The sequence below is a fragment of the Canis lupus genome, chromosome 6, assembly GCF_003254725.2.
Source record: "Canis lupus dingo isolate Sandy chromosome 6, ASM325472v2, whole genome shotgun sequence".
NCBI classification, from domain to species: Eukaryota; Metazoa; Chordata; class Mammalia; order Carnivora; family Canidae; genus Canis; species Canis lupus.
Window position 1 is genome coordinate 60,347,964 of NC_064248.1, and position 20,191 is coordinate 60,368,154.

General features: G+C 41.1%; 1 long non-coding RNA gene across 1 annotated transcript in view; it reads left to right on the forward strand.

The window, feature by feature from the left end:
* LOC112640931 (uncharacterized) overlaps nucleotides 1–17,849 on the forward strand; it is an 84,333-nt gene extending 66,484 nt beyond the window's left edge. Inside the window, exons 2-3 of the long non-coding RNA XR_003124356.3 lie at nucleotides 8,836–9,100; nucleotides 15,057–17,849. This is a non-coding gene — a long non-coding RNA (uncharacterized LOC112640931). The remainder of the gene's footprint in view (nucleotides 1–8,835; nucleotides 9,101–15,056) is intronic.
* The last annotated feature ends 2,342 nt before the right edge of the window (nucleotides 17,850–20,191 follow it).

Consider the following 20,191-nt stretch of genomic DNA (forward strand, 5'->3'; position numbering starts at 1 on the left):
GTTAAATAGGATAACCGGTTACTCCAGTTTTCTAGAAGAGAGTGATATGCCCCCCAGCCTCTTACATTTGATTTAAAGAGATCCTTTCCCTCTTGATTAATTGACTGTTTTATACCAGGAGAAAACAACGTTGTTTATCCTGATGTGAGCCCTACTTCTCCTCATACAGAAAACTAATGGGCCAGCCACAGTCCTTAACACCAGAGAAGTTAACACAGATATACCTTTAGAGGAAATTGGACATGAAATGTTATGAAACATGCCACATTCTCTTGCAAGATGTGGTGGTGGGTTCCATAAGACTTATGATTTGAAAATCTAAGGATATATTCAATTATAAAGATATAAAACACATTATTTTTGATAGAAGAACTCTGAAATCTGCAATTCTCTTCATTGGCACTCTTCCCCACGCTGTGCTGTACAGAACATGTGCAGTACTATTCTGAGTTTTCCGGAAGTGAAACAACTTTATGGAAATCATATGCAAAATGTTTCTCAAGTTTTTTTGCAGTTTACTTTTTTATGAGTCTGTTAAAAATTTAAGAGAAGCCTTGTTGACATTTTATATGCTTATTTTTCTTTCAAAGGAAAATGGAGGATTTTTAAATTTTCATATCTAAGATGATAAAAGGTGAAATAACATCATAATTCTTATCTTGTTCAATTTGATATTTGGTTGTTTTATTTTCTTTTATGAGTTTTATTCATCTTGTAACCAGTCTTGTATGTCTTATAAAAAAAAATAAAGGTTTATTTCCCTTTTTCTGTTTTGAGGAATCTGCCTCAAGCTATCGTATCTAGGTAGAAAAACGATCGTGAGGTTCAAACTCTTAAAATACTACCTCTGAAAAAAATCTTAATAAATAATATAAATATTTTAAATATTATCACTTCAGCATTTTAAGTACACCAACAAGTGATTTTGGTGAATACTTCGTCCTCTGAGAAAACTAAGGAAAAGAACATATTGTCGTCTTGAATGTATTTGAATATCACAATCATATTGTTTCCCTCTGAATGTGCTTATGAAATGGAATATTTTTAGTGGAAGGCTACGGCCACAGCCATCTATTACTTTATATAATGTTTTATTCATCCAACTGACACTAAGATTTTTATAGTTCTCCAAATAGTTTACTGATCCAAGCACTTCTTTGGCCATAGGAGTCCCTTTGTGATCTCTTAAGAGAGAAACGTTATGACATTTGTAGATACAGCAATTCATTAGGTTTAACACAACTATTAGTTCTTTAATTAAATATTGACTTGAACCTCCAGGTCCTACTTCAGGTGAAAGTGAGCTTTATCAGCAAATGGTTGTGCCGATTCCTTGCATTTATTCAACCAACATCTGTTGAGTGCTTCCTCGGGGCAAAGCAACACTTAGGCGCTATGTGTATGCCTGGAGGCACGTGTGGTGGGAGATGAAGGTAAAGATGAGAAGCAGCCAAGTTTTGTTTATTTGGATCATTATTACAGAGATAAAGAATTAGAAAGCTGTCGGAAAAAGGCTGATGAGCTCTTTCTAAATAGGCAAGCATGCAGCAGCTGTGGGAGGAGGAGATGGAATGGTGGCATTTTTCAAAAACGGACATTTGGTATTACAGATTGATGCGCGGAAAATAAAAACAAGGATAAACTATTGAGTCAACATTATTATTATAGCTATTTTTTACCGGGCAATCTTGCTCTGCTTTTGGAGTCAGCCTCAAATTTCGCTCATTAGCATTCCTTCTTTGAAATGACTTTAAGGTGGTTGCATATTAATTCAACTGAGTTTCCTGAAATAGAAGACTGACTTGACCTGGGGCCGGCGCTAGAGGGGTCGCATCCTGTGTCACACCAGCACATGAGCACTGAGTTCAACCCTTCTGCAGGAAGCCTAGCGCGGGCCAAACAGCAGCGTGGCTCGTCTTCTGACTCCCAGCACTTCATTAACCGTGGCACCACAGAGGGGTTATATAACTGTGAGCATAACTTTGTAAAGTTTATAAACACAGCAGAGAACATTCTCATGGGCGGCCCTGGCCAGGCCGCATGCGTGGCTCCCTGAGGTCACCCAGAGTTCCCTCTCCAGGCACAGCTCCCCTCTGGGCTGCAGGGGGAGGCCTGGGCCCTGCGCTGGCTGTCCCGGCGCTCACCCCCCTCAGCAGCCCTGTACTGCGGCCAGCATGTCTCCAGAGGAAGATTGATGGCCTCTTAGTAATGTTTCTCGTAAGTTCCACCAAACTGGGGCCTTGGCAGTCCCTGGGTTCTTAGCACTTGACCCCCACGATGTGGCATTCCTTGAGGCTCTGGCCTGACGAGACCACAGTTCTTGAGACAACCAGGGTTTTAGCACTGCTGCAGTGTGAATCTGGGACGCAGGGGTCTGCAAACACCACTAAGTGTGGGCAGCCCCAGGCACACGGTGCAGGACACGGAGGGCGTCCCCACCCTCACCTTTCCATGAGGTTGGCCATGCCCAGCCTTCCCTCCCGTGCAGGGGGTGAGATAAGCTCAAGTGGGTCCTGAAGCAAGATACCCCCCATCCTTGGCCTCCCTCACTACACACACATGCAAGCACAGGATCTTAAGGCCTTGAGAGGTAAAGGCCACCAAAGAATTCTCAGAGAGCATCGCTCCCAGAGCCCTGGTGTTAAAATTCCAGATCCTAGACAACAGTCTGGGCCCCAGTCCTTTGACATTGTTATGACGTTGTCCTAAATACCAAATATTTAAGTTCAGTGGACGTGTGGGCATGTCTGGATGTGTGTGTGCCATGACAGACAGACAGTCCCAGCCCTTTACAAGTGTGGGGCCACTGGAGGGGACCCACCATCCACCTTTTGGAGTTATTGTGTCACATTAACATTAGGTCGTTACTCTTTGGCATTATATGTCTAGGTCATTATTTGAACCATAGTAGATTCAAATGGCCATAAAGTGACTCGTACTTTCCAGAAATGTCCTGGATTTCCTCCTCATCCCATCTTTTTTATTTTTGGAGCATTAAGAGCGGTTTGTCCCCCTGCCTTCCATTTCTGCACCCTGTTTTGAAACACATAAAATTATGTTTCTCTTTCAATTCTGTTTTTCCCTCTCAGCATGATTTTATAGACCATTTTTTAAACACACACAAATCACTCTCTCTACCCCTCTGTCCAAATCTATCTGAGCTGCAGACAGCCATGTTTGGAGGAAAGGGAGATGGCTTATTCCTCTACCTGCCTCCACCCCGCCTTCAAAACGTGGGGCTTTTTTAATGAAGAACTCACCCTGCCTGAGATCCTCTAGGAAAATTCCTTCTAAAAAGAATAGAGGATCTTAGGAGGCCAGGATTTGGGTAGCAGTCAGCCTGGAGTTTGAATCCTGAATCTGGCATTTAATTGCTAGGTGGCCCTGGCAAGTTACTTAATCCTTCATGCTTCAATTTCCTCATCAATAAAATGCAGGTAATGAGAATTACCTGACCTAAAGATTTAGTGAGTTAAGGTATGTCTAGCATACCTTATTAAGCATGCAGTAAGCACTTAATAAGAATAAGGGAATGGAGGGCCATTCCTGACATAAAAGATCTCCCCAGACCTTAACTCCTGCACAGTGATATTTAACTACTGTAAAATGATGGTGCAGTGTCTATGTTTTACCATTTTTTTAAACAACATAAATCCCCTTGCTAACCTATCCCCTCAGCCTACTTACCAACTGTTCTTGCCTATGCCTATCCCTGTAGTCCGGAAACAGTTAGGATGTGACTGAAGAAATGACGTTTAGTCAAGGCACCTCCTCTGCCACTCTCTGCCTCCATCCGCTGGCACTGCCCCAAACTCAAACCACATTGAAGAAACTCTCGATTGATTTTATCTTCACGCCTACCCAGTCCCACATGCAAGCTGAAGTTATGTTCTCTCAATGTGGTATAGACACATAGACTCGAAATAGAAAACTGGGACACATTTTTTTTTCTTTTTAATGAAAGAATAGTTGATTGTCATGGAAATTAAGGACAAGGCGATCAACTTTCCAGATTCTTCTTCAATAAACTTCCAAGTGACAGGTGCTCCTTCTGATGGTCAGTTCTGTAGCTGTTGTCCAAACAGTATTGTGCCATTAGCTTAGAGAAAAATGAAAATTCCAATTACAGTGCAACTCTTGAAGGCCTCCGTAGACTGAAAAAAGCCACTTAAGGCCAAAAAATCAGCACGAATGCCCATACAGGTAGGGTATAAGGTTGTGTCCTTAGTGTCTTTCTTCTCTTAACTTTTGATAGCAGGAACGCGAACCCAACCATGATGCTAAAATAAAACCTGCTCATCATTAAAGCAAAGTGGTTTTGGTTTTGTTATTGTTTACACCTCCACCACTATATAAAATACCCTCAAGAAGTCATTTGGCAAACCGGGGAGAGTCATAGTTACAACACAGAGGCTAAATATATGCACCTATTTTCTCACTCAACAAGTACTTTTGAGCACCTACTCTCTGCAAAGCATTAATAGAAGTCCCGATGTACACTGGTCAAGAGACTAGGTCAAGTGCTTGCCTTCATGGAGCTAAGAGACAAGGAGTCAGGTAATAAACCATCAGCAAACAAGTAAATATATGATGACCTAATATCTAGAGTGATAAATAATTGCCACCAAGGAGATAAGTTAGTGTAATGTGGAATATCTGGGCAACATACTTAGATCAGGTGTTCCAAGAAGGCCTCTCTGAGAAGGAGCTGCCTCCGTTCAGGGCCGCAAAATGAACTCGGGGCGAGTCAGGGACACAGAACTCTGGATAGAGGGGAAGCCATAGGCTTTGAAGCAGAACAGACTTGGTGTGTAAACAAACAGAAAAGAGAGAGATGTGATACCTCACAGACTTGCCTCCAAATCTTGGCTTTTCTCTGTATTATGTGAGCAAGTTGTTTTGGGGGTAGTGAATATCATGGTTAGAAGTGTGAACCAGAGAGTCAGGCTTATAGGGTTCACTTGGCTTCACTACTTACCATATGTGTGCCCTTTAATTACTTAACCTCTCTGTTCCTTAATTCTTTTTGTAAAATGAGGATCATCATACCTAGTTTCTTGGATTGTTGTGAAGATCACATAAGATTAAGCGGCAATTTGTAGAGTAGGGCTTATCACATAAGAAACGTAGAAAATGTTTATTCCTGTTCTGATAATAATAGTAGTCATCATCATAATAAAACCTTCTGACCCTCAGAGGGTTAAAATGAGTCTAATTCTAAAACTAAAGCCTACCTCATAGTGTTCTTTGAGGATTATATGAGATAGTAAAATTCTAAGCATATACTGCCAGCATATATAATTACTCAAAACTCTGGTAGCTATTACTACTGTTGTTTTGAAATTAATAGTAGTATTGGCTATAAGCTTCAACTAGTATCAAATCTATATGTTTTGTACATTGACTAAACCCAAAATATTCTTAGAGTATCAAAATATTCTTAGAACTGAGCTTTAGCCAACATTTCATTTGGTTCAAGTCCATATTCTATACATAAAAAAGCACATTTGTTATGCTCAAGTTTTCCTATCTGTCTCAAGGCCTTCCTCACTTGTCTCCTGTAAATGCTGCCTTTACCACTCAAGGACCTAGATGCATAGCTAAACATGCCTTTTAGTGTTTGTCATGTCGCCTTATTAATATCTTTCCTTTTGGCCTCAGAAGGGAACAGAGAGAACACAGAGTTAGCTATGGCTCCGCTCAGCTCTGAACCTCTGACAATCTCCATGTAGCCAACGTGTGCTGCAAATAAGGGGAGTCATTGGTGCAGGATGACAAGCTGAAGTTTTTATCACTGGCAGTCACTGATCTGGCCAGTTTTGTGGGATATTCAGTGAGGTGTGGACGATGGACAGTGGATGGATGGCAGGAAGGAAGGAGGGAAGGAAGGAGGGAGGGAGGGAGGAAAAAGGAAGGAATCAAGGGTGAAAGGAGTAGGCATAGACACGCCGTACTAGAACCTAGACATGCTCAGCGAGAACTGTGCAAATTACAAAAGCACAAGACCTCTTGTGCGCCAATGAAATAATAGAAACCAGTCCACAGACCAAATGACAATCATGTAGCGGGTGTAACAGAAATATAGTACTCTCACCACTTTAGTCTTTGTTCTATTTCTGTTTGATTTCATTTTCATAAGAATCTGTGAGCAACCTTAAGGCTTGGTCTCTGCAATGCAAAAACAAACGAAACTGCAAAAGTCCCTGATTCTGAGATACACTTATCAGTTAATTTTCCCATTAAGTGATGCAAGAGGACACCTACAATTTCTTTCCTTAGAATTCGTGCATTCACTTCCTCATCAGTGTGGTGAAAGGAGCTCTGGAACTGAAGTCAGAAAACCCAGCCTGCAGCTGAGAACCTAGTAACTGTGATACCTTGAACAAGTTGCTTAAAGGCTCAAACTGTTTCTTTCCTTATTTACAAAGTGAGGAACCTGAATGATAGGATCCCCAAGTTTCCTTCCATCCGTAAAGATTTTAGCCTTCAATTGTAATCTGTCCCAGGAGTGCTCCCAGGTATTACATCCTGAGTTGTGATGAAATACGTATTTCTATGTTCTGAGTAAAGGCTAACTCTTGTGAATTGAAGGACGCTGTTGATGCAAGTCTTTTTGTAAGAAGCATCATTGTTTCATCAAACAGAAGTCAAATCCAAACCTCAACTTTCCAAGGACTGACTGCTGATTCTCAATGTGTGTGTGGATGTATGGGGTACCTGCAAACACCACCCCAGTCGAGCAGATGATTATTTCAGGATACAAGTCTCTTAAAGTGGGTCTAGGACAGGGGTAATGAAAACACCACCACCTTTCATGGCACTTGTATGCTGGGGAAGATGTCTTCAGGTTGTAATTTGTCAAAAAAAAAAAAATATATATATATATATATATAGTTTAGAGACTTGTATCCTTTTTTTTTTTTTCTTGGTTTGTTTTCTTACTATCCTATTGGACTTATAATTATCTCTGTCATTTAAAGTGAAAAGCATGTAGAGAATAAAAGCAAAATCACCTCTTACACTAAAGCATTAGGCCTATACAAGGATCATTTTCACATTTCACCCTTTAAGAATAACACGTACATAGTGAAAATGTTTACATTCTGTTTTTTAACCCTCTTGCTGCTGGGGTAGGAGGCAGGATTTAATTAGCGTGCGATTGAGTTCATTTAGTAAGAAATGCAGAGAAGTGGCAACAGCTGAACAATATTCTTTCTCAGAGCGGTGGGGAAGAAGAGTCTGTCTGCGGAGCATTCTTTTCCTACTTTGTAGCTCTAAAAGTAGCCAGTTAATTAGATTCCATGGTTACTGCTATTGTGATATCTGCTTATTTGAAGTGCAAAGATAATCATCAATTGTACACTCTTGACTACACTATTAATGGCTTTAATACCCACATTGTGTTTACATTTTGCATTGCGACGAACACTTAGCTATTGTGGTTTTTTCCATGTAGTAATTCAGTGAATACTGTCTCCATGTAATGCCCTTGCCACCTCATTCTGCAGTATTAAGTGTTGTTTTTCTAGTGAGGTCTTGAAATGTGGGGTATTATGTATGAGTTATGCTAATTTGTTAGGGCAATGAATACATTAATTTCATTAGTAAATGGCCTCAAAGCAGTAATTACCAGTGTAGGTGTGTCAGAAGTGATCATGTTCAGTTTTGCCAGTTAATTATTAAGATTTTGTTCCGAGGGGCCCAGATTTGACATCCAGCTTCAAGTTAGCCATAAATAAAACCCTGAAATATGTAGGGATGAAGAAACGAAGCCAAGAGCTCGTGTTGCATGTACATACTTCCATGTTTTGTCCAATTGTGGCTGCCAATAAGATGCCAAAATAATTTGTGTCCGTGATAAAAAGTTTTAGTATACCCCTCAAAAGCACGTTGTATTAAAAATAGCAATTGTGCCTCCTTGATGCCCTTTCTTTGCCTTCCACACCTGGATTTCGCATTATCCACAAAACAGTGTGCGATTTGCTAAGATGAATTCCACTTAGAATTGTTGTCTCCAATTCCTCTTTCAAGCTAAAATCACTTTTTTTTTAAAATAAATGGAATTTTTCTCTAATGGATTAATTGGCTCCCAGAGCCTGCTATATTATTATACTACTTAAACCATTTGCTGCTAAGCAGTAATAATAGAACCCATACTCCAATATTAATTTCCACAAAAATTTGACATTCTTTTTATAATCATACACCTGTTGGAACAACTTAATGCATCTCCATTTGCTAAAATGATGTGTGGAGGTCGTGTAAAACTGAGCAATCACTTGGGCTGTTTATGGAATCTTGGAATACTAAACCGTTCTCAGTTCCTGGTGTTCTGCTCTAATGGGAAAATAATGGTCTCTACAATTTGGGGAGGAAAGGAATACAGTGGAGTTTGAGAAGCTGGTGACACACATGTGTAAAGAAAGGCCATGTGAGCTGTAACAGGGAAAGGGGCAAAGCAAATGCAGGATAGGCTGATAGAAGAGGAAGCCATTACGGGAAAGAAAAAAAAATTCAGGAAAGATGCTGGCAGAAAGCTCACTGCTCCCCATATTTAATAAGTCCAAAAAAGCCTGAGTCATTTCTGCCAGTGAATGTTGATGAATCAAGGAGCAGCAGTAATCCTAAACACAATAATGGCAATGATGAGAGGGGAGCTGGCCAACTAAGAAATTGGTTCTCTTCTAGATTCCTCTTGTCTCATAGGGAAATAGCTAGTGCTTCTGTTCCCCGGTCTGATTTTTCCATCCGTGACTCTGCCACGGCACCGTCTCGCTTCTACCTGCCTTGAGTTTTGGCTGTATAATACAGTTTTGACTTTTTTAATGTTTCTAGACTTCAGCTAGATCCTTGAAATCTGAACCTGGCCTTCCACGTGCAACCAACCCTTCTGTCTTCAGGATTTAGAAAAGACTAATCTTGTTTTACTCTGATGCCACATTTCATTTACCTGGATGGACAGCCAACATTGGACACTCTTCGTGTTCACCGATCACAGCAGTTTGGACGGTGATCATGCAGCCTGTCTGTCAATTTGGTGATGGTGGTCCTCAACAGAAAGGATTCAGTGAAAAAAAAAATCTCTTCCTTCCACCTTAAGGTAATGCAGGAGTTCAAACTTTAGAAGTGATTCTGGCTTAGACTAGCAGAGTCTAGAATTTCTTTATTTGATTGACATGAATTTATCTTGAGCAGGATCGTTGGTAGCGATCTTGACTCTTTTAACTATTGCCTACATTTGAAACGCATTTATAGACATGAATTGCCGTTTTTGTGAAAAGTACGGAAGAGAAGATAAGGCCAAGGAGCCCCCTTCTAATTGAAGACATTAAGTCAGGACATAAAGCTTTACTTGGTCATTTCAAGGGAGAGCTTAGAGGCATTCAATTTGAGTTACAGAGTAGTGATTAAGAACTGAGACCTCTGTCCAGAGACGCAGCTCCAGAGCTGCCCTACTCACGGGATATTCTGAATGAAAGCCAACACCAGGAACTGTGCAGTGCACAACCTGTGCAGCCATACATAGCAACCCCATTAGGGACTCAGGTTGAGGGGTGAGAAGGATTGGGGCTTGTCTAAGCATTGCCCTTTACTCCCTGCATTACAATGAACTAATCATACAATCTCCGTGAGCCGCAGACCTCTTGTGTGTAGGTGGCAATAATAAATATTACCTGTTTCGTAGAAGTGTCATGAAGGTTTAATGAACTAACGCATGTCCGCAAGCCTGTCACATGGCAAGAACCCAACTAATATTAGTTATCATTATTATTACCAGTAGTAGGGGTTTCTCTTTCATTCAGTGGTGATGCCAGAGCTCCATGAAAACAGAAGGCCTGACGGGAAGGCACGCTGTCTCTGCCCCAGCTCCCAGGGACAGTTCAGGTACTAGACACTTGGCTGATGTCAACTCAGCTGCAGGTCCACAGGCTTCTGGGCCTTTTCAACTTAATGCCCTGCTACAGTGATTCCAGGCTTTTCGTCGGCTTACTAAATGTCCTTCAGTTGGTTTGTCAATACCTGTTTTCTTCCTTCTCTTGTGTTTTGCTTTGCTTCCCCCTGTCCTCGCAGTGTGGCCACCGTCCCCTACCACTCACTGTGTTCCCTGAGCTACAGACTCATGGGCCAGGCTGCTCAGAGCCCTGCCGTCTTCCTCTTTGTCCCCGTGTCCTGACCAGCACCCCTGAGCGCTTAAACCTGACCGCCACTGAGAACCCTGCGCGGTGGACAGAGCCAACTGATTTTAAGGAGAAATGGCCAAAAGAAATTAAACTCTAAATATTATTCCCTGGAACCTCTTTCTTCCAGCCTGTCACAAGGTACTTACAACTGTTCCTATAATTTTTGAGTGCTACTATGCACCAGCAATTGTGCTAAGCCTTTACATAATTTTATTATTTAATAATCACTAACTTATAGGTATAAATATTATTGCTCCTTTAGGGATGATAAAACCTAGACTTGGAGAGAGTCTGAGTTACTTGCCCAAGCTCATATAGCTGGGGTAAGTATTGAAATATTTATTTAAGCCCACATATGACTCCAAAGCCCATTCTCCCACCACTACCTTCTACTCCTCTTCTGCTACATTTTATAGATTTTTACTGTTTGAGTCAAATGCATCATTCAAACCTAAGCCTTGGAGCACTACATAGGAAGAAAACTAAAGAGAGTTCTACTTCTCTATGGCCTATTTTTTACCTTTCTCCTCTTAGTCCTCTTTTTTTTTTTTTTTTCCTTGAGTGGTCATATAATTAGCGTAAAAAACACCACAAACCTACAAGCTAATGACACAAAGAAGATAGAGTTACCCATGTAGTCGGGAGGCATGTTGATCCGTTACACGTTTGCTGTCATCTGAGGTTTATCTTCTAATCCAGGCAGGCCTCGTTTTTTGTGTAGTGAGGGACCAGGATGATGCTAGCAAGTAGATCCCAGACAATACCAAAAGATCCATTCAGTTAATATTGTCGCACTTAAGACCATAGCAAATGCCGTCTCGCAGCCACCTCCATTCAGGGAGTTCAGTGGTTGCCAATACGTGGGCTCCAGGCTCCTGGGAGACAGCAGAATTAATATCAGAGAGGCTAAAACCAAGGATTATCTCAAATAGTATTATATTTCATACAGATACATTTATTATCTTTCAATGTATTTTCAAAGATCTACAGAGGTGGATGTGACTAATAATACAGATTTTAAAGCACATATATGGAGGATCATGAGACTCTGTAACAAAATTAAATGGGTTTTCCCAAAAGAAAAGATGGAGGACCACTGAGTACCATATTGTGGCCTTGAGAATTTTTAAATTTAAGCAGGACAGGAATACAGGTAGCAAAAACTATCCTGTATCTCTTTAATTAGGGAATTTATACATTGACGCCTCAAAGTCCCGAAACAAAAGCTAGCCACTTACAGCTCCATGTAGGGAGAACAGGCTCAGGCCTGCAGGAAAATGAGGAAAAAAAAGAAAGGGGAGTAGGTGGTCTCTACCACCCATCCTCAGTTTCTTCTGATGTCACTGTTCCTTTCTTAAACTACCTTGAATTTAGTAGGAGAAATGGTCAAACACCTCCAGAGTTACGCCAAGTCACATGATGAGGACAAGGCAACAGAAGTCTTTGTCTTCATGTTTTACCTACACATGAACTATTAGCAACACCTTGCTGTCTATGGAGCTTCGTGCAATACTCTTTCAAAGATACTAGCTGGGGAGAGCTGGATGGAGCCACTAAGGGTCCAGTGAGGGCCTCTTGCCTATCAGGCCCCAGAAAAACAGAGCTCCGTTTCCTAAGAGATACCCCCTAACGTCCAGTGCAGAGAAAATATATTATCTTGGATGAATCAACCTGCCAGCATCTTCTTTTCCTGGCACCTCCCAGGCCACTGGCTTGTTCCATCATATTTGAACACTGTTCCAACCCGTGAAGCATTAGACATGGCTGGGCAGCCAGGGCCTGCCTTAGTGCATACAATCTCCAGGGTGCCAGGAGGAGAGCCGTCGCCCCTGCCAGGATGCCACACTGTCTTTGCGGAGATCTCTAAGCTGCCATGGAGGAGTCGGCTCACAGATAGATCTCTGCCGGGTGGGAAATCTGCCCACTGGGAAGGCTGCACAGTTGTCCCTCTGTCTCACTACATCCCGAAGTCAAGTAGTGTTTTGCTAGTAGAGCTAGAATATGAATCTAGAACTTGTTAAACAGTTTGTCTCTCTGGTTATTCACTTGGATTTAGGTGAAATCTGAACTTCTGAATTTTAAATTAATATTTATGGCACAATTTAATACACATTTAGTAATGTAAAGAATCTGATTGAAAGATGTGGTTTGCACATAAGCCCCACCAGAAACTCATTTACTAACAGAATCCAACCCTAAGTAAAATAAACAGCTTTGCTTTCTACTGACATTTTATAACTACCTTAAGGGAAAGGTGGAGAGGGGAATTGGGTTTCCATGTGGATTTAATTCAAGAACTTCCCGAGAAAGTGCTCGAAGGCAATACGGTAGTGAGCCAACTTTTTTCTGTTAAGTCACAAAAAAATAGATTGTACCAAATAGAGGGGATCAACCACAGCTGCAAAGAGGAAATTTAGAATTATCATCATACCAGTATCAGAAGGTCCTTTATGTTTATAGCTTCATAAAAGTTCAGTTAGAGTATTTGCTGCCAACTAATAAAAAAGTAATGAAAAATTTTGCAGATTTTTTGTGTAGACAGCAGTTACCTAATCCTCAAATCCCGATGAATTCATATATTCAAAATATTTAAAAGGCAAAGTACACCCAAGAATTTATTTGTGACCTCTTTAAAGGCACAGGTCTTAACCTCATTAATAGATAAGAAACAACTATATTGTTTGGCTGTACATCAATATGTGCTTGAAAATAAATTCAGATTCCTTTATTGCCTAAAGTTTGAGAAACCATAATTAAGCAATGACACTCCAGGGTGGACGTTATTAGGTAAAAACGAAGGCCTTGTCCCTTTAATGCTCCTTGATGTGTGTTATTAGCCAGGAACCCCTGGCTTCCGTGTCTTTTTGTGATTATAAAGGAGGTCTCTTTTACATTTATTTTTTTTTAATGAATTCTAACAAGAGGGCTTTTGTATTTATTGAACTAACACATCCATCCATTTGGAGGAAAATAGTTCCTATTGGAAGGACGAAAGGAAGCAAATGAGAAGTGCTTGAAAATATTTTTTCTGCTATTTTTGGTGCGGAGTTTTTTTCCCCTAGTGTATTTTTAATACGAAAGTGCAGACACCTTCTGTGTGTTTCATAAGTTTCTCCGTGTCCCCTTTCCTGTTCACATCACTCTCTGAGCCCTGCGCCATCAGCTGGCCTGCTCTGTCTAGTAAGCCTTAGCCTCCAACAGATTGCCCTTAACCTTTACTTTTCATTAGAGAGCACAAAGCGGGAGGCAGTGGGGGAGGAGGAGAATTAAAATTGGAGGTGTTTCAAGCGTCTGTACTACATTATGCCACTATATGAAAAAGTCGTATAGTTTAAAATGAAAAGTGAAGTATGGTGCTTGTGATCTGGCATTAAAATTCATTGCTGGGGAGAGCTCATAAAAATCTGTATATAAATGTTGCTGTTATTATTTATGAATAATAATTGTATGATAATGCTTCCTCCTTAGTTAATTATTTGTGTGGAGGCTTAAGTACACTTAGCTATTATTATTATTTATAAAATCTGGATGTTTATTGAGTGCCATGTGCCAGTCACTGTCTTAACATACTTTACATACATTATCTCGGTTAATCTTCGCAATAACTAATGTATATGTATAGACATTACGTCTATTATACACACACGCGTGCGCACACGCACACACACGTTACACTTGGTAACTGTCCTAAGTCTTAGAGCTAGTGAGTAATGAGGAAAGATTCCTGCCCAGGTCAGTGGGATCAAGAGCCCAATATCTTTAACTAGTTCACTCCATAAATCATTGCCATCCCTAGACCCATGTTAAATAAGTAAATAAAGAGTAGCCTTCTACAGCTGAAGAAATCCGGGCTGAAAGAAAACAATTAACTTATAAATGTCACATAGTTATCCAGCAGTGGACCAAGGAGAGGAAAGCAGACATTTCTGAACATGGCTCACTGCCTTGACCGCAAAACCACGTAGTCTGAACTCTTTTGATGATCCTTTCTTTGGGAGTGGTTATTAACATTGGAAAGCTTGAACGCCCATGATGGAAGTCCAGATTAGCACCAATTGCATTTTTTTTTTCTTAACAAAAATATAAGCTTACCCATGAGAGCTACTGCCTGGGAGGTATGAAAGAAATATCCAGACAGAGGATCAAAATAAAACAAACTCAATTTAAAAGCACTCCTTTTGCCATAAATTCGGTGTGCTGGAGGTCAAATCAGACCCCTGTGTGCAAATGAAGTAGAGTATCTCTTGCTTAACACAGATGTTTTACTCTCCTCTGACAACCACATTTTTGGTAACAGGATTCTATTATATATAAAATGGAAATGCTACCAGCTTGGAGTTTTTGCAAATTTTCAGCTTTTGTACATTCTTTTCCTAGGGAGCACGTGAATCAAGTAGGAACAGAACCACGCGTGTGCAGAGACACACGCACGTGCATGCATGCACGCACACACACACCAACACAGACAAAACCTAGAAAGCTCTCGGAGCACCCCTCCTGGTCCCCACCGGCTGTGTGCACCCTGTCCTGCTGAGACAGACTTCAGAAGGGCAAGCCACCTAAGTACCCCTCGGCTGGCCCGTTGTGCTGATGCTGCAGGCGAGTCGGTTCTCCCTCAGCCCAGGTGCCAAGGCCCCGCAAGGTGCCCTGCTGAGAAACCCACGCGGCCCACCTGCCCCTGCCCTGCGCGCCCCTTAGCCCCAGCCACTCGATCACCTCGCGTGGAGCTGCCTGGAGCTGTTTGTTGAACTTTCTCTTTGACTGAGAGAGAGACAAATGTTCCATATTATCTTTAATTTCCATAAAATTGTTTTAATCTTTGCTTTATAATAAATGTATAACGGTGCCCTCGGGGATCTCTGGTTCGTATTATAGGTGTCTCCCTTGGAGTTATGTGCAAGACGGAGCTGCTCAGCGTTTGCCTTTCACCCCAAGGACTCGAAAGATCCTCGGAAACAAAGGATTCCTCTGGGAATCATCCATAAGCATCAAATGGAAAATTTCCTTTCCCCCAGTACGCCTCCATTCCACCTCCCCATTCTGGAGACGTGATTATTGGCCAAATCAGATCAGGAACAGAAGCAGCAGGAGCTGAAAGATGCTTGCTCTTCTGAGCGTCCCAGCTCTGGGTGTGATATTTATGTGTGCATGTGCATAAATATATAATTATAAATATATAATACATAAACACCGTAAAATACAATTAATCGGCTGAACCAAAAGCCCTTGCCACCGTGTCCGTTTTAAACTTTTCAGCTCCAGTGATTTTTTTTTTTTTTTAATATACCAGCTTGACAATAAAGGAGAAGGGAAAGGGGGGTGGGAATGGGAAGGTCTCCCGAATACATTTTTTGACATTTTGTTTATTATCATGTTATCTAGGCTGGTGGTAAATGGATGGACTTGTCAGCAGAAATCTCTTGGTGAAGTAAATAAAGAATCTTAATAGGCAAGGAGAATAGAACTAACGGCAAATTGCTCACAAAGAGATCTAATTTATTGGTTTCGCTTTCACTGAGATTCTGTTCTGGATTCTGGCTTTGCCAGAAGAAACAGCTGAATGATGACATGAACCCATACGCAGAGAAAGTGCTCTATCTGGTAGAAAATGGGGAAAATGTGGGGAGAGTCTCTGCGTGGCCTCAGCCCACCTTCTTCTAAAAGTTAGCTGCCTTTTTACTGCTTCGGTAGTGCCACAAAGCCAAGGCCTGGAAGGTCGCCTCCGGTTTCATTTTCTGGTCCCTCTTAATAAGCCCATGCTGCATTCATGAAAGAAAAATATTCAATGTGACCACACCAGTTATAATATTATGGTTATTTGGGTTTAAGCATAATAAAGATACCAACAAGGGTTCCTCAGTTATTAATATTTTTTTCAGGTTAAAAGGCAGCAATAAATCATAAAGAGCATTTCCAAGCAGTAGCACTTTTATAGAAAATTGCTTGCTATTTAAACAAAATATTTGCTCTTCATCTCAGGAAAATATGTGGATGCTTCTGAACAAGGAGCTATTTTACCTACTTTCTGCCTTCTATAATTAGCCCATCTTATTTGGAAAAAAAAAATTATTTTTTTGATTTGCTTGCCCGGATCACAGCAAAATATAGGGCTCAAGTTTGCTTTGGCCAAATGAACAATTCCTTCATTAGCAGCCTACGTTTTTCCACAGAGCGTGGGGCACTGAGTTTAAATAGTTGCCCTCCTGTATCCATTCTTCTGAGAGGGCTGGAGACCTCCACGTAGTTTTCTTCTGGGCATGGATGAAATAAGATAAGGAGAGAGTTTTGATCCAATAGACATGGGTCAGAATTTCTGCCCACCTCTTGTCAATGTAGAATCTCCTTCATTTATGCACTTAGGAGAATAACTCTCCCATGAACCCTGAGCCCAGAGGTCCCCTCAGGATGGGGCCATTTATCTCCACAAGTTGGCTTTGGGAGGGAGTTGGGAGGAGAAGGTCACCCAGATATTAACCTATCTTTCTTCACTCCTGGCCTGGACTCGCTTGTTAGCAGGAAACAATGGACATTTAGACTCTGGCATGGTGTCCATTTGACCTTTCTCTACTTCATCATAGTCTCTTAGAGAAGCCAACAAATTTGACTACATCTCGGTGATCACATGGCTCATGACGGTTCATTGTTTATGCATTTACCCTGGAAAGAAACCGTAATTGTGAATATCTGTTTAAATATTCCCTTCAGCCAAAAATAACCATGTCAGTGGCAGGTGAGATCAGGACCATAGGTTTAAAACAAATGAACACATCTTCTTCTAGGCCAACTGCAGTGCCAGTTTCATATTCTGAGTTAAACATGTTTTTTTTTTTCTTCTCTCTCTCTCTCTCTCAAAAATAAGTTCCTAAAAAGAGTTCCTGGCATTCCAAGTAATGATTGTAAATCTACCAAGTTAATTTATGAACCAATAAAGTCCTGTCAAGTCTCCTTCCCATCTTCTGGAAAACAGGTCTGCAGAGATGAAAAAAAGACCAGCTAGTTACTAAGGAAATATATTCTTACTTCTCATATATTCCTCTTCAGCCTTGCTTTGGAGTCGGCTTCTGTGCACTGTGGAATATGGAAATCCCTACAAACACAGAAAGTATTTGGGGTGATAATGGTCTACATTGTTAGATGGCAAGGCTTTAAGGAAATTAACAATAAATGCATCATTATTATATCCAAACTGCCATCAGATTAAATTCAAAACTCTAAATGAAAAGCTGAGGCATTCGGTTCCTTAGACACAGAACATCAAATCAAGGCTGTTACCAGAAGACAGTATTTAAGACATCCCCCCCCTCCCTTTTCTCCTCAGTAAACACCTTATAAATTTGTCTGAAATTTTCAAATTTTGCATTAATTGAGGCTCCTTTGCCTGTTCATTTGAGTTTTGGTGTGAAAATATATCAAATCTTAACACACAAAAAGCTGCTCTCTCAAGCCACATTTCATAACATGATTTCATCAGATGGTCTTAATTTTCTGCATGACATTATCTTTCAAGCTGACATAAGACTGGGCTGTGATATTTGCATACTCAAGACAGAACCATGCAGCTTAACTATGTTTCTGCTTGTGTGGGAATTTGGGGCATTTTTACTTTGAGGAATCAAACAAATAAACCTTCCAAAAATAAAAATAAAAATATTTTCTCTACTCTTTGAATGACTTTGTTCCTGCCTTTTAACTAAAGAAACACTGAGCTATTTTAAACAATAACTGTAGTACCCGAATCAGTTATCCTAGTATTCGTGAGGTGTATTTATCTCCTGAAGGCCTCTGACGTCCAGACCGATTAGTCAAGGAGACTTTGCTATTTTACTTGGCTAGTATCCATATCATTGTAAATGTGCAAGAAGAGAGAGGTGTTTTTATGGACAGAAAGATTATATATTTTAAATCTTGCAATCTAGGCAAAATCTATCACTAACCTTGGAGTTGGAAGACCAAATGCTGGGCTCCCCTACTTGCCAGCTCTGACTAGACAAGTCACCTAGTATCATGTTGAGGTCTCTTACCAGGTATATTTTTAAAATGTTTCTTTTTAAAAATGTTTCTTGAGTGCCCATAACATGCCAGGTGCTCTTTTGGGTAGTATAAATCTGAAAATAGCCATTAATTGGTCTAGAAACGCAGCAGGCTAGAATTGGAAGGGAATCTTAGTCTGATCTATCATAGGGATAAGGGAACTGAACCCACCTTAGGTAAATGATCCATTCAGGCTGTGACACCGTGAGAAGCAGTGGGGAAAAGCCAGAGCTCCATCCTATCCTCCTCTAAATGCTCATTGCCTATGTCTCTCTCACGAAGTCCATAACTAGAGACGAAGACTGTGGAAGTGTTATTATTATCAGCAGAAAAAGAAAGGCATCCTCTCCCTTGTCTGCTGAAGTTCAATCAATGAAAATTGTCCTTTTGTTTGTTGAGATGGTTGATCGGTTGCTTTTTGATTTTAATGAAAAGGCAGATAGTGTACCGTCCAGTTTCTGATAAGCATAGGTCCCATCAAAGTCTGGGCATAGTAAATACACAGTAAGAAGTCTAGCTCCTGCACACTGAGTTGGAAATGCTCTTGTCAAGGTCACCAATGACCTCCATATTTCCACGTCCATGGATGCATTTTACATCATCTCTCATTAACATCTGACACAACTGACCACTCCTTCCCTGAAAGATACTCTTCGAGAGGCTGCTTGGACACCACATGGATTGACTTCTCACTCACTGGCCATCTTTTTTCCATCTCCTTTTCTGATTCTCCTCTTTCTGACTCTGATCCCAGAGTGCCACAGGCTCACTACCCAGAGTGCCTGGGTAGGCACTTTGCTCTTCGCTCCCTACACTCACTCTTCCTGATAGCTTATCCAGTCGGCCCCACAGCTTTGAGTACCATCTGCACGCTGCCAATGTCCTGGCATATATTTTCTCTCCTCTGATCTCCAGATTATAAACCAAACTACCTCCTCATCATCTCCACTTAGATGATCAATATATATTTGCACCAGTGAAGAATGTGTTCTTCTATGAATAACAGAAAACTTGATTGACATGACAGTCTTATTTATGTCACTCGGTCTAGGGCAGTCATTGCTGCTTTATGTGACACCAAGAACCTACTCTCTTTCTATATCCCAGCTTTACCAGCTTCATGGTACATATTTGGTTCTTCTTATCACCAATGACTGCTACAACTCCAGTCCCCTTTCTGCATTCCAGGAAGAAGGTGGAAGGGCCAAAAGTACAGAAGGAAAAAGCCTCCACATGAGGCTAGGCCCTGTTTTATTTCATATTTTTTCAGGAAGTTAAGCCAAGCAAATCTACCTACACCCCAGCACGGAGCTCATGACCCTGAGATCCTGACCTGAACTGAAATCAAGAGTCAGATGTCAACCGACTGAGCCACCCAGGTGCCCCAGAAGTCCCTGTATTTTTCATATGAGGACGAAAACTTTTTCATCATTATTGACTTCTTTTTCCTCTCATTCTCCCTTCCTCAAATTCAGCAGCAGACCCTTTTAGATTTACCTTTGAAATATATCCAGACTCTGACCATGACACACCACTCTTCCATCCCCCCTTAGTCCAAGTCTCTATCATCTCCTGCTTGCATTATTGTAAAACTCTCCTAACTGCTCTCCCCTCATCCTTACCTTCACCCTGAGATCATTCTCTACTCAGAGATGAAGTGATCCTTTAAAAATCCAAGTCAGCTCATGTCATTTCTCGCTCAGAACCCTCCCATGATGTCCGCTTCACTCAATATCAAATTTCAACTCTTCATGAGCCACCTACAATGACCTCCTTATTCTTGCCTCAGCTGCTTTTGGATCTGCTGCACCCATGCTGGCCTCCTTGTGGTTCCTGCAGCATACCACTGCACTCTCCCACCCTGGGGCTTTTGCAGTGTTCCCTCTCCCTGAAACACCTGATTCCTACACATCTGCAGCTCTTACTCCTCCACTTCCTTTAGGTCTCTGGTTAGATGTCAATAATTGTAGGTCATAGAG